The 13,229-nt window shown below is 46.9% G+C and overlaps 1 protein-coding gene across 1 annotated transcript in view; it reads left to right on the forward strand.

Annotated features, from left to right (window-relative positions):
• The window catches only part of LOC144174818 (glycoprotein 3-alpha-L-fucosyltransferase A-like), a 115,129-nt gene that overhangs the window by 44,341 nt on the left and 57,559 nt on the right, over positions 1 to 13,229 (forward strand). The gene's annotated exons all lie outside the window — the stretch shown is intronic.

Here is a 13,229-nt window from a genome sequence, read left to right on the forward strand (position 1 = left end):
CAAGCTAGGCACTTTTGCAAGGCTAACCTCACCAGCAGCATTAAGGAGCCCTCCCTCCTCCTTCCTATCCTCCTTCCCTCCCGCCTTCCCGCTCCTCTCTCTCTCTCTCTCTCTCTCTCTCTCTCTCTCTCTCTCTCTCTCTCTCTCTCTCTCTCTCTCTCTCTCTCTCTCTCTCTCTCTCTCTCTCTCTCTCTCTCATCTCTCCCTCCTCCCCCTCACTCTCACTCTCTATCTTACTAAATGCATGCCCTTCGCCGTCACAATAATTTCATATATCTCAACCTTTGCTTCTTCTCTTCCCAGTACAACGCAGAGAAGCCAGCCAAAGGAGGGTCCTTAAGGCGACCTCTCTGTCTTTACTTTTATTTAAGCTTGCTTTTCAATGCCTTCACCAGCGATTCATCAATAAGGCGTAAACAGAGGACGGAGGTGGAGGAAGAGGAGGAGGAGGAGGAGGAGGAGGAGGAGGAGGAGGAGGAGGAGGAGGAGGAGGAGGAGGAGGAGGAGGAGGAGGAGGAGGAGGAAAAAACTTTACTCAAACGCAACATTAAGCGTCGAGAATGTCCCGGGCCAGGTTCACCAACGCCAACTGGTCCGTGAGCTGGTCCGAGGCTAGCCAAGTCCGCCACGTTGAAGGAGGAGGGGGGGGGGAAATGTGGGGATTGAATTGCAATGGGGCAGGAGAAAACGCAGTGTTCTAAATTAGCGTATGGTTCGGGACAATTGGGGTATGCTGGTGAGTGTCGGAGACGGTAGAGAAAGGAACGAGCAGGTGTAAAAAGGGTATTTAGCTGTATGCGTCAAAGAATGCGTAGTTGCGTGGTGGTTATTTGTCTGGAACAGGAAGCGTACGAAGAATTTCTCTGATGTTCTTGTTGTGAGAGTAGCGTCCCAAGTCGGTGGATAAGGCCAGGGAATCCCAGGCGCCCGGTGCAGACGTTCGCGGGCGAGGCTATGCACCACCTCATTGCCTGGGATTCCAGCGTGACCAGGAATCCACATCAGTGTGACGGTGTGGGGATGTAGCTTTGTTAAGGCTTTGCGTAGATCGTACTGCAGTTCTTCACGAATCCTACCCGTGTGAATGGCGCGAATAGCTTGCATCGAATCAGTGTATATGGTATACCCTGCGGGGTTAGGGGGTGCTAAGGAGAGGTCCTGAATACTGCTGATTATTGTGAGGGTCTCTAGAGTCGCTGTAGGTGGGGGATTAGTGAAAGGGCCAAGGGTGTGTGTGGCTACTTCATTGCCAGTTGCGATGGAATAGGCGGCTGCTCCGACATGCGTCCGGGATTCATCCGTGAAGACGATCGTAGAATCAATAGGATGGGCATGATGGACAACGCGAGCACACCGTCTACCTGGATTGTTATCAGCTGTAACGTTTTTTGGGATGGGAGCTATCCTGAGGTTAGTTGAGAGCGGTGCAGGAGGGTAGATGATATGGAGGTCAATAGGACTGTGAGCAACTTGGTGAAGGATCCAGTGTCTTTGTTTTGTGCTAGAAAGACGCGCCATTTGCCGGTCTTTATGTTGTTCTATAAGATCTCAAAGGGGCAAGAACAGCCCCGCAGAGTATAGGCGCTGAGTGGACGTATTAACCCTTAACGGGTACGTTGAGGGCGGTCTTATATAGTGTACGAAGCGTAACCTCAATCTGATGTCTTTTGTGACAAGTCAGAGAGAGCTATGGAATTGTATAAAGAATTTTATTTAGAGATAAGGCATGTACGAGCTGCCTAACTTGACCCTCATGTAGCCCCGCGTGCTTGTTGACAATGCGGCGCACTAGATGCTTAAGCGGATGGCAAACTTTAACTGTTGTAGCCACATTAGCCTGATTAGATGACTCATGGATATACAGTCCGAGAATTCGGCAGGATATTACGAGAGGGATGGGGTGACCTACTATTGTGAGACTGATGAGGTGGTTGTGTTGGCGCTGATAGCGAGTTTTAGCAATGAGCAGCAATTCGGACTTTGCAGGTGATGGAGACAGACCTACTGTGTCGAGATACCTATTGACTGCATCGATACCTTGCGGCAAGGTGTCCTGCACTAACCAGGAGACCCAGATGCGCACCAAAGAGTAAGGTCGTCTGCGTAGAATGTATGTTTTAGGTTTGGGATTGATGCTAGAATACGAGACAGCGGCGCCATTCCGAGATTAAAAAGGGTGGGTGAGAGAAGAGCACCCGGTGGATTACCACGCCTGATGGGAAAAGAATCGGAGACCGAATCAGGGAGACGGAACTTGGCCGTGCTGTCGCGCAGAAATGCAGCGATGTAACCGCACATCTTTGGCCCACAGCCGTTAGAGGCAAGTATATTTAGGAGAGGATCATGGGCAAGGTAATCGAAGGCTTTGCGGACATCCAGGGTGACTATGGCTTGTATCTGGGAAGGACGAGGAGGGTCAAAGTCGTGAGCTAGGAGGAAAGAGAGGTCTTGGATAGACACACACTTGCGGAAACCAATTTGTTGAGGGGGAAAGAAATCCGTGGACTCAAAATAGGCCTCAAGTCGATTGAGAACCATCCCTTCCATGGTCTTTCCCAGGCAAAAGGTTACAGAGATTGGGCGGAGATTCTCAAGGGCCGATTTTTGCCTGGCTTAGGTAGTAGGGCTATAAGGGACTGCTTCCAAGATGATGTTTCTGTTACAGAACAACCAGCTTCGCGCTCTTCTTTCTTCATCAGTATCGAGATGGAGCATCAGCCATTAATAGGTTCATGCCGAACATAGCTCCGTTTCACATGACAATTCACAGGCCCAGCTAAGTAAACTGAACTACAAACTTTGGTGATCTATGGTACCGCGAATCGATGCAGGCTGAACAGTTTACAAAACAATGAGACACCGGAGACGGGGATTAAAACATGGCTACTGCCAGTGGCACCCTATCAGTAATTGAATAACAAATCGCCATTAATTAACCACATTTAGTTTTTTTTTCTGTCACATAACTTCTCCATTGTAGTTAACCAAAAACTGTATACGCAGACGTAAGCGATTAAGCGCAAGCACCTTCTATATGAATGCCCCATAATGATCGATACAAACGATCAGGCCTCGCAGGTGTCGTATAACACTAAGACACAAAGTGATTCCGCGAGCACCTCTCTCAGACCACACACACGGCCACCTACATGAACTATTTACACCCAAGCAGAAGGTCTGGCAATCAGACGTCCCTCTCAATCACAATGTGGGAGCCAGCGAAAGCGGAGGGAAAAACGAGAGCAGTATGCTAACTGCATTATTGGGGACTCGTGCGGCGGCGGCGGCGGCGGCGCTATGCTGGAAGGGCGTCGGTAATTGCGTTTCGATCAGTGCTCTTCTCGCGGCGGGCTTCACAAAGTGCTCCGGGAACTGGAAGCCGCGTTCGGTCTCTCTCGCTGGCGCGCACTCCTCTTTCCCCGGCGTTTCGGAAAAGTTCGCCGCGGCACGGTCGCTCGTAAAGACCGAATAAGTACGCCGAGCGAGCAATCTCGCCGCGTATAGTGCGTTCGCCTACGCATTCCTCATAACGAGTGAAGAGAGGATTCCGGCTCAATTACGTTTCTTGTGGTGAGCGTTGCTCGGGTTGCTCGCCAAGTTATGATTTGTTGCAGCGAATGAGCTCTTTGTAGGCAGTATTTCTCGCGGGGAGGGTTCGACTCATATAAGCTCGCAAATACGGCATGGAAATCGAAGCACAGCCTTTCTTTATTTTTAACAAGAAAGTGTTTTGTTCCCGGCTACACGAAGATTTCGCTGACGTCATATCCGTCACGGAAGTGACGCCAGTTCAATGGAGCAAGCGGCCTGTAAAGGGTGCACCCCTGCACACAAGGTCTTCTTCCGGGGAAGCAACCTTTAGTACTAAAGAGTACGTTATACTTAGGTTCGTTCGTTTTTGGGTGTTTTATTTTAACACGAAAGTGTTTTATTCCGGGATACACCGAGATTTCACTGACGCTATATCCGTCACGAAAATGACACCAGTACACCTTTGCCGAAGAGACCCGCCAGCAGGACGTCGCTCGCCAAGCACACCCACAAGACAGCCGCCGACTCGAAAATCATGCTCAGATGCACATTTCGCTGCACATTTCACTTTCGTGTTTTACCGATTCCTATGACAGAAGAATCAACCACAGTTTTTTTTTTTTTCGTTTTTCGGAAGCGTTTTCTTACTGAATTTTCCCAGAGGAAGTTCTCTTGGAGGTGTTCAGTACTTGTCTGAAAGGGCCATTGAAATGAAGCCGTCAAACTGCGTTGCGGCTGCATTGTGTAATCACACGCCACCTTTTACTTCATCATTTAGGGCAAGTCTAGAGCCATAGTTTACGCGTAAAGTTGAATAGAGGAGAAACATTCCACCGAGGCCTAGCTTCGTGATTTCGGAGCTTGCAAATCCGCTTTATTTCTAGGTGCGAGCCTCCGGCAGAAAAATGACCCGAATTAATTGATTAATACAAACACAAATTCCCCATATTTTAACACAAGGAAATGCTTCATCCAGGTGTCACGCGCTGCGATTGGTTGCAATGGCGCTCGTACGATAGCACGGTAAATTTCAGCCAAGCTATACAGTGGCGCAACACTTACAGCACACTTTCAGCTGGAAAGTGCCCACCATAATGTCTATTTCAAGGTCGATAATGACGTTTCCTCGTTGGAGCTTTGCCGCGTGATGTTGCTTATGGCTTGGACGTTTACCGCGACGGTAAAGTTTGCAAGTTGGCTCTGTCATGAAGCCCGCTTTCACCTTCCACAATTACATAACACCATGGCATGGGCGAAGGAATTGCTGTCTCCGAGCTTTGTACGTCCTTCGACTTCCTCGTTCTGTGCTTGCAAAGACAAACGCACCTTCAAACGCTGCATGCGTGTTGTTACGAAACTGGCTTGATGTGATGTGGAGGACACGCGAGCCATGTGCTTGTATAATTGTAGTCCGCATTCGTGTGCAAAACGCTTTGGTTTCCTTCCTATAAACGCTGCGTATCTGCAGAAAACCATTCGCTTTTATTTGCCCGGGTCGACTTCCGAAACAAAAACAAACAGCAGCCTGTTTCGTAAGCTTAGTTATCGCTTTACATTTTCTTGGAACAATTCCGAGAACGATAATAAAATGGAAATTATATTTGATGATAGAAGGTATTTGCACAAAGATCCGTCTCATTTTTCTCAAGACGTGAACTAGGACCCCGTAACTAAAGGACCTAATAAAGTACGAGACAGGATTGCAGTTGTTCTGACGTCCGCTCATCATTTTAACTTCTCAGGTCATTTATTTTCTTCGCTGTCATCTTTTTACGACCGAGAATTTACCAAACATCGTAGCGCGCAACCTTTTCTCTATACGCAATTTGCATCTTAATGCAAATGACCCTTATCGAACTATAAGAAGATGGAAGGCAACTTGTTTTCACTCGATATTGGAAGAGTTGAGCCAGCTCTCCAATGCAGAGGCGCAGCTGGAAAAAGTTCTGCCAGTGGGATAGCGGAAAAATAATGTTTGATTAAAAATGTGCTTGCCACCATACCGAATGCACAAAGCGCAACACGACGAAGTGCCGTGTTCACATGAGCAGGCATGTCCGGTTGACCTCTTCGATGTGTTTGCTCTGTACTAGGCACTCGTCTGAACGGCGCTGTTGTTCAATACGTTTGTACTTCTCTCAAGAAAAGAACAATACCTCCCCAAAAAAAGCCAGCCAGTCCCAATTGTAAAGGTACAATTGCGATGGCACGGTTGTTTGTTGTCGATACTGTCGCTGTTAAAGCGTTTTATTCGTTTTCTTGTGCAAACCTGGGTGAAATGCGGAGATATTAGAGTAGAAAGGGAGGGGGGGGGGAGAATATCATCATCAGCCTATCTACGCCCACTGCAAGGCAAATGCCTCTCTCATAATCTCCAATTATCCCAGTCCTGTGCTAACTGCGAACAATTTATCCCCGCAAACTTCTTGATCTCATCTGCCAATCTAACGTTATGCCACCCTCTGCCACGCTCGCCTTATCTAGGGATCCACTCTGTTACCTTTAATGACCAACGGTTATCTTGCCTTCGCATCACATGCCCTGCCCACGTCCATATCTTCTTCTTAATTTCTACTAATATGTCCTTAACACGTGTTTGTTCCCTGACCCACTCCGCTCTCTTCTTGTCCCTTAATGTTACACCTATCATCTTCCATTCCATTGCTCGCTGAGTCGCCCTCAATTTAAGTTGAACCCTTTTAGTGAGCCTCCAAGTTTGTGCCCCGTAGGTGAGTACCGATAAGATACAGCTGTCATACACTTTCTTCTTCAGGTACAACGGTAGGCCGCTATTCATTAACTGAGAATGTCTGCCGAATGCACTCCACCCCATTCTTATCCTTTTAATTATCTCTCTGTCATGGTTGGGATCCGGGGTCACAACTTGGCTTAAGTAGATAAATTAGCTTACCACTTCTACTGCCTCGCCACCTATCTCAAGCCGCTTTGCTCTGCCTAGGTTATTGAGCATTACTTTAGTTTTCTGCATATTAATTTTCAGGCCCACGGTTCTACTCTGCTAGTCCAGTGAGGTAAGCATGCTTTGCAGTTCGTCCCCCGAGTTACTTGGCAAGGCAACATCATCAGCAAATCTGAGATTGCTGAGGTATTCTCTTACGCCCACCTGTTCCCAATTCAATGTTCTGAATACCTTTTGTAAACATGCTGTGAATAACATTGGAGAAATTGTGTCGCCTTGTCTGATGCCCTTCGTTAATATATGGAATATAATAGAATATATTAGACGGGAAATCGGAGGGGACATATGTAGTGGTGGAGTAGATGGGGAATGCGCGCAGCGGAATACCAGGATACAGATTGAGATAAATTTTCTGATAACAAAACCGAAATGAAAAAAGGAATATATATATATATATATATATATATATATATATATATATATATATATATATATATATGTATATATATATATATATATATATATATATATATATATATATAGAGAGAGAGAGAGAGAGAGAGAGAGAGAGAGAGACTACGAACGACGGCAGACACCACGAAATGACACCAATGCAGGCTGTAGCATGCAATGAGGCAATTAGTTCCAGCTCCGTTTCAAGAGCCCAGCCTCTTCAATCTTTGATGCATTTTTTTTTTTAGTTTGAGCTATGGTTTTTCGGAATAAGATTCTAATCGCGGAATCGATGTCGGCCAAGGAATGTTTGTTTAAAGTGAAGCTTTCTGTGGACCAGTGATGGCGTTGACATCCGTGTAAAACACATTCCAGGAAAGCCAACTTAACACAATGGGTTTCACAAAGGTTACATCAATCATACACCCCGTAATATAAGAATCTTTGCACACCTAACGGACCTTTCGCAATACCCAAAATACAGTTAGGCAGTATACACACAGTTAGCGGTGATTATGAAATACCCGCCGTGGTGGCTCAGTGGCTAAGGCGTTGTGTTGCCGAGTTGAGGATGCGGGTTTGATTCCCAGCCGCGGCGGCCACTTTTATGATGGAGGTGAAATGCAAAAACGTTCGTGTGTACCAGACTTCGGCGCACGTTAAGGATCCCCAAGTGGTCAAAACTAATCCGGAGCCCTCCACTACGGCGAGCCTCATCGCCTGCGTTGCGTCGGCGCGCCGAACCCTACAATCAATCAATTATGAAATAGTTTCCCTAAGCACGGACAGACTTTGGCTTGAGACTTTGTTGGCGTGGGTTTGGACGTTGGCTTTGGATTTTGGCTGAGTTGAACTGGCCTTTGGCTTTGGACTTCAGAAGCGTGATTTTGGACTTCGGCTTTGACTCGGGTTGCGTGGGTGAAAGCTTCGCGTTTTAACCATCCTTCCCTTAAAAAAAAGGCTTTGATTTTTTTCGTGAAAATGAACGGTGCATTTCATTCAAGGTACACATCTCTGCAATTGATTTAGAATACACCGACATTTTACCCCAATTTTTAGCCATTCGCGACAGCTGTGGGTTATAATCGATCTAGCAAATTCTTAGGGAAAAGTACTCCAAGGCTCAAATCTTTGTGCCTTTGAACAGGGACGATGTTAAATTTAGCAACCTCAACCTGTGGACATGGTACATAAAATTTTAACTTCAGTTGTAATCAATTTTTACAATTTACACTTTACGGGCTACCAAAGCAATAGCTCCAGGCATATCACTTTTTCAACTCAGAGTGATCGTTCTTGAAGATTTTTAGCGTCTTCAGGTACATTGTCAGGTGCAGGTAGCTGTTTGTTGCAAGAAAAAGAACACCATCAAGACTGGAGCATTCGCTTGGTTTCCAAGCATTTCAGGCAAGCAAGCCGCCTTTATTGAAATGGGGTCCCGGCTGGTGTCCCGCTTGTACGCCCAAGATGAGAGGTGTACTTCTTAAAATGGACGATTTTTCTAGCCCCTGGAAAGAAGAATTCAGCATAAGAATACCGCACAGATCACTCCGAGACGCAAATACAGTGAATGGCTTTTTTTCTTGAAAAAAAAAAAAAGCAAAAAATGCCCTGCTCTGACAAAGGTGGCCGAGGATAAGCGAAGAGGGTTCTTCTTATCATTTTGCACTGTCTTCGTCTACGCGAAAAAAAAAAAAAAAAAAGAAGCCATGTTTGAATCTTCGGTCACATTTATCTCTTCTATCTTTGCGCCACAGACATACCTTGCCATGAAACTTCGTCATGCCCGTTTGTCTGTAAACGTGTGCTCTTTTACTTGCTGTATTTCTCTTGACGTGCACTGGCCTTCAAATCTTCGTCAACGGCCGAAGTTTCACCGTTCTTTGGGTCTTTGAGTGTTTGGCGATCGATTGGGCGCTCTTTCAGCGAAGGTTACACGCACTTTTAGCTTCTGCACTTATCTTTCTTAAGGAACGGGTGACATTTTATCACTTGGTACGCCCGTTTAGAGTTAGACGAGGGACCCAACACGTCACTTAGTGTTAGTCATCTAGACCCGCCGCGGTGGCTCAGTGGCTAAGGCGTTGCGCTGCTGAGCACGAGGTCGTGGGTTCGATTCCCGGCCGCGGCGGCCGCTTTTCTGATGGAGGCGAAAAGCAAAAACGGTGTGTGTACGAGATTTCGGCGCACGTTAAAGATCCCCAGGTAGTCAAAATAAATCCGGAGTCCTCCACTACGGCGCGCCTCATCTCCTGTGTTGCGTCGGCGCGTTAAACCCCACAATCAATCAATCAATCGTTAGTCATCTAGAAAGCGGCTGCCCCAGGTACACTGGGAGGGACGTCCTACATAGGTGCTCTGTACCGCGCACATTCACATATTACTTGGTTTAAATCCTCGCGCCCGCCGCTAAGAGTGCAGATGGGGAAGTGGCCTGTTGCAGGTTGAAGCGAAAATGACTTGTGTATTGTATACTGGTCGCTTCAGGTGCACGGCTTAACTTCATCTGTGAAGAGGGAATAAAAAGATGTATGAGGCGGATCAGTAGGGGCAAGCGGACATCGTTGACATTCAGGCTAATCGCTGATAGTCGTGCTCAACTCCTCGGGAAAATTAACGAAAAGCTGTTTCAAAGCGAGCCCGCGGCTTTTGTTTGGCTTCATGTGCGCTGTGTTATGTACCAAGTTGATCAACATGCACTGAAAAAAAAAAACGTATTTTTCATTTATGTTGTATTAAATGCCCTCAACTACACTTTTGGTGGATCGCTTGATTATATTATTTAGCGATTCTGTAAAGTGTCCACTGCCCAAATACATTTTTATACGAGCTACAGCCACGAAGTTACATCTAGGCACATATGGTCCGTTCCTGCAGCGATAAAAATTTTCTGCTGGACCACGACTGAACTGTATATAAGTGCATTACGCATACAACAGTATTTGCGCCACAATATCTGAATGAACAAAAAACGTTCAAATTCAAAACCTTCAAATTCAAATTCAAATTCAAATTCAAATTCAAATTCAAATTCAAATTCAAAACGTTCAAGTTCAAAACCTTGGTGGTTTCCGTTCATTGCCGGGCCCAGAGTCGCATGAAAATCGAACGAAGAAACCAGCTACAAATACCGGCGCCCACCCAAGGTGACATGAAAGGAGGTAATGCTCGCGGTAATAAAACCTAAATACGTGTCTCTGAAAGGAAAAAAAAAAGCCTACTTACAATTTAAATAGTTCGTAATAGAGAAAAACTGCACTAACATATATTACGTCAACTCAATTCTCAAAAAGGGGTGCCCACTTATGCGGCCTACATGAGAAAATTCCTCTTCTTTCCACTATATTTTGCCGCCGACCGACGAATATGTTTTTGATGGCTCCCAAATCTTTATAGCTTTAAATTCGATCGTGTTCCCTTCACATTATTTACGACGCCGAGCCGACGGTCTTCCATTTGAATTGGGCAGGGAAGCAGCTTAGTCAGAATTTTAAACCAGCGCCGCAATGTCCTTTTTTTTTTCTTTCTGATGATGTCGATTTCCCCTAAAACCCATTTCTGCCTCGTCCGACTCTATGTATGTCTCGCGATTGAATGCGCCGGCTGCAGCATTTTCATGCGGCTGTTTCGGTCGTGTTCGACGCGGCGCGAACTTCCCGGCGACGGAGGGCTGCCCATTCATACAGCGGAGATGCGCGCCGAGTATGGGCTTCTCGCCGACTGCGTGCTCGAATAAAGGCTGACTCCTGCAGCTGTAAGGGCCCACATTTTCGCAGCGGAATTCACCTGCGTCGCGAAGCTCGCTTTTAAATTACGCGGCCCGCAATACCGGGAGCTCGTTCGCTGTTCCACGGCCGCAAGTCGACGTTTAAAGCCGCCGGCAGACTTTCTCGCCCGTAGAACCGAAAGTGTGGCTGTGACCTGAGTTCAGCGGAAAGTGGTTCGGTACTGCTGAAGAGCTTCTTAAGCCGTGTTGCGGCAAGTTATTTTGGGGAGATTGTGGCAGCGTAGGCCGTGGATGCGGGAGCCGTGTTCCACTGAACTGCCGATTGGCGGGCCTGCGTCAATTTAAACGCATGTAGACTTCATATTACTAGACGTCATATAGGACATATTAGTAGAAATTATTAGTAGGACGTGGGCAGGGCATCTAATGCGAAGGCAAGATAACCGTTGGTCATTAAGGGTAACAGAGTGGATCCCTAGAGAAGGATAAAGTCCCTTGATCGGCAGATGAAGGGACTTTAGAGAAGGCAAGCGTGGCAGGGGGCGGCAGAAAGTTAGATGGGCAGGTGAGATCAAGAAGTTTGCGGGGATAAATTAGTCGCAGTTAGCACAGGACCGGGATTATTGGAGACTAATGGGAGACGCCTTTGCCCTGCAGTGGGCGTAGATAGGATGATGGTAATGATGTTTGGCGACGACGACGACGACGACAACGATGATGATGATGATGATGATGATGATGATGATGATGATGATGATGATGATGGTGATGATGATGAGACATCATTCACCGCCGAAGTTGCTATTGTACCGAGCAAATGCTGGGCTGAAAGTCAGCCCGGCATTTGCCCGGCATTTGCTCGGCTAGCTTGCTAGCTAGCATTTGCTAGCTATAGCTAGCCTTAGTACAGTCATAGACAAATGAAACGCGGACATAAAAATATTCATTGAAGCAGAACAGGAAAATTGAAGAAGTTGGTTCATGTAGATTACGTAATGACGCGGTTGTGGTATATTTGGAAAAAGAAGTTCTCTAACTTTGCTGCAGTTGTGGAGGGAAGCTACAATTTGACTTGCATAGAAAGAAATTGCGCTATTTGTTTTGCGTGTTCTCGTTTATATTTGCATGTTCGCATTTCATATGTTCATGACTGCACATGGTTTCAGCATAGTATGTACGCAATTTTTCATTCCTCTCCGTTGTTTCTGCTTGCCAATCACGAGGCTTTCTGCCTTATCGCTAGGACACACGGATGACGGCAGAATAAACTATACGCTCTGGTTTTTTGCCACACCTCGCTTTCCCGTCACGGCGGCCGCGTTCTCTGCCGGGTACTCGAGGAATCTATTACAAAAGCGAAACAAACATCTCAAGCTTCGTCCTCTGGCTCGGTTACCGTCGGAGAGCGAGACAAAAAACCAGCAGAAGGCAGAAGAGGTTCGCGAACGGCGAGAGACGATGTACCGTTGTCTCTTCCGACTGCACGGGATGACGCCGTGCGCCATCAATAACGGGATTTATCCCACTCCCCGACCGTCGTCCCATTCAAGTGGCCGTCAGCTTTCCTTTTAGCCAGTCACTCGGCCTCCTCGGTGACGTTTGTCTACCCGCTCTGTGTCGTTTTTTTTCCCCGTGGTGACTTCAGAGAAGACCTTGGACATTGCAGGCATCAAACGGCGTTGCGTTACCAGGCGCCAAAAACAGGGAGTGTAATACGGGTAGCTTCAAGTCAAAGTAGTGCTGTTGATTGTTCGAAGTTTATTGTCCAAACTTGACCGTTGCTGGTGTTATTGCTTCGAAAACGCATGTTTTTTTGGGTGGAACATTACTGTAACAAGCAAATAGAGCGCAAGTTGCTGAAATTTTGAAAACATGGTCAGTATCATCATCATCATCATCACCAGCACCAGCACCACCCCCACCGTCACCGTCACTATAATCAACCTCGTCGTCACCATTCCGAAGTCTGCTCCAAGACAAAGGTCACTAAAGAGGTTCAATGCTACCTCATCGAAGCCCACTCCTCCAGAAACGAGATATTCTACCTCATTTAGAGAGAGAGAGAGAGAAAAACGTTTATTGTCAGAGCATTTATGGTGTCCTTGTAGGAGTGGTTCCCTCTTCACAGGAATCCATGAGCTGTCTTAGCACCGGCTGCCCTCTCGGTGAGCAGGAGCTGGTCCGAGAGGCAAGGGCTGGACAGCAGTGTCTCCCACTGCTCTTGAGGATTTGGGATGCGGGGAATTGGTGTTGGGTGCTTGTTTTTTCTACACGCTAGGATAATATGTCTTAGTGTACGAGGTTCTTGGCAGTATTTGCATTCTGCTGGATATTGAGCAGGGGATATCCTAATTGGATGCGGGAAGGTGTCGACTTGACACTTAGACTCGTACCTCATTCAGACGATTGCGCTGTTACAGGCAGTATACGAAGATAGCGTAAAAACAACTTCGACGAAGTCGGATCGCTAAACCACGCTCAAAAAGTTGTAAGCGCACAAAAAGCACTTTGTGAACGTCTTGCGGCGGCGTAAATTTAGCCGGAGTCTGGGTTACGTCGTGCATGCGCATTGCATACGTATACTCCACGGCGACGCAG

This window comes from Haemaphysalis longicornis, unplaced genomic scaffold, assembly GCF_048455015.1.
Source record: "Haemaphysalis longicornis isolate Haplotype H1 unplaced genomic scaffold, Haemaphysalis longicornis Haplotype H1 scaffold_3, whole genome shotgun sequence".
Classification (NCBI taxonomy): Eukaryota; Metazoa; Arthropoda; class Arachnida; order Ixodida; family Ixodidae; genus Haemaphysalis; species Haemaphysalis longicornis.